Below are 1,793 nucleotides of genomic sequence, written 5' to 3'. Positions count from 1 at the left end.
AGGGGATAGGGTTAGGGTTAACAAGGGTTAGGGTTAGTGTTAGAGTTAGGGTTAGGGTTAGGGTTAGAGTTAAGGTTAGGATTTAGGGTTTGGGTTAGGGTTAAGGTTAGAGTTGAGGTTAGATTCAGAACGGGGAAAGATACCTGCCAGTTCAAAGGTGATTTGCGCAGGCAACTCTTGCTCTTTGTGCAGTGCCGAGTTGTGCACCACCTGCTCTTGAGAGACAGAGGCTCAGGGCTTTCTTTCCTCTTTTGGTGGTCCCAGCATGGAGGTGGCACCGCAACCAACCATAGCCTCGAGAAAAGCCCCGCCAGCCCCTCCTCCCTCAATCTGTACCTCAGTTTCCCCACCCTGAGCAGCTCTTGGGGACCCGAGGGGTGGCATCATCCCGCCCCAGCACCACCCCCTCGAGTTCCTCTCCCCCACCAAGCTAGGGGGGCCCAGCAGACACGGCCCCCCAGTCCCTGCACCCTGGGGACATGGGGGGCTCCCCTCAGCCCCCACTCAGCCCATCAGTCTCAGCCCATGGAGCCGACCTGGTCCTCCTCCATGTCCCGGCAGAGCCAGGGGGGTGCAGGGCTGGGGACACGGACCCGAGGGTGGGGACACTACACTGTCACACAGAGGAGGGGACAGGAAACCAAAGCCCCCTGCCCTCCTCACTCTTCTGACCTCTCCCACCCTTTTCTCATCGGTTTAGGGGGGTCCCAGCACTTTTCTGACACTTCCCTGGACCCCTGCTCCTCCCTGATACCTCCCCGACTCACCTGGGACGCTCATTTCTTTCCAAAGGTTACCGGCCTGGCACCTCCAAAGAGAAGAGGACAATGCTTAAATGCCCAGCCCTGAAGTCCCTGCCATCGCCCACAAGGCCAACGCCAAAGCACCCTGACCTTGTCGCTCGGCTCCTCAGCCCAATTACTTTCTGGCAAGGCACTTTGTCCCTGGCAGAGCCTCTGGGAGATCTGCTGGAGTCCTGTCCACAGGGAGTGCTCTCTCTTGGCTCCCTTAGAGCCACAGCTGTCAGGAGACTTGTGTCATGCCTGAGAATACAACTGGCAAGGAAAAGCATAGAAGCCATAAGCGAGCTTCAGGCTGGAGGGAAGGCATTGGTAGCAGCAAGTTGCACAGTTGAAAGAGTCCTGGAGTCACCGGTGCCCAATCCATGGCTCTCAGGATGCTGCCCCAGGGGTAGAGGCTGCACGCACTTCTGGACAAGGTCCTCCAGAGTCAAGGCTGGCTGTTCCCATCTCCAGGGTGCTCTATTTTTCCGTCTGTGGGCGACCAAGAAAGGGAATATCTCCTGCACACCTGCCTTACTTCTGGCCACAGCCTTCATCGTGCCCAGAGCGTCGGTGAGACCTGCTGGCCTGCAGATGGAGAAGCCTCTGTCGATAGGAGTTCCTGCTCCCTTGGAGCTGCAGCTGTCAGCAGATCCCACTCCTGGCTGAACGTGCACATGGGCAGGAAAAGGCTGCAAGGAAGAGTGGGAGCCCAGGCCATTGCAGTGAGGCATTGCCAGGAGTAGGTGGCCCAGTAGCTACTGTCCCCGAGACACCGGTGCCCAAGCCATGGCTCCCAGGAAGCTACGGCAGTGCCACATCAGGATCCTGGGCAGCAACGTGCGGGGGTCGTCTCCTTCCGCAAAAGCAGGTGTTGCCAAGTCCAGGGCTCTCTCCCAATGCGATATGGCAAGAGCAGGAGAGGAATTTCCCGGCATCACAGTTCCTTGTGGCAAGAGACTCCATCCCTGGCAGAGGCTCTGGGAGACCTGCTGGTGTCAGACACAGGAG

General features: G+C 58.4%; 1 long non-coding RNA gene across 1 annotated transcript in view; it reads left to right on the top strand.

The window, feature by feature from the left end:
• The window catches only part of LOC114072164, a 14,201-nt gene extending 12,875 nt beyond the window's left edge, over positions 1–1,326 (top strand). The window contains exon 3 of the long non-coding RNA XR_003574139.1: positions 1,220–1,326. This is a non-coding gene — a long non-coding RNA (uncharacterized LOC114072164). The remainder of the gene's footprint in view (positions 1–1,219) is intronic.
• The last annotated feature ends 467 nt before the right edge of the window (positions 1,327–1,793 follow it).

The sequence above is a fragment of the Empidonax traillii genome, unplaced genomic scaffold (assembly GCF_003031625.1).
Source record: "Empidonax traillii isolate 1590-97213 ecotype Southwest subspecies unplaced genomic scaffold, ASM303162v1 scaffold2712:size35815, whole genome shotgun sequence".
Classification (NCBI taxonomy): Eukaryota; Metazoa; Chordata; class Aves; order Passeriformes; family Tyrannidae; genus Empidonax; species Empidonax traillii.
The sequence above is the reverse complement of the archived record's forward strand: the minus strand, read 5'-3'. Positions and strand labels throughout refer to the sequence as shown.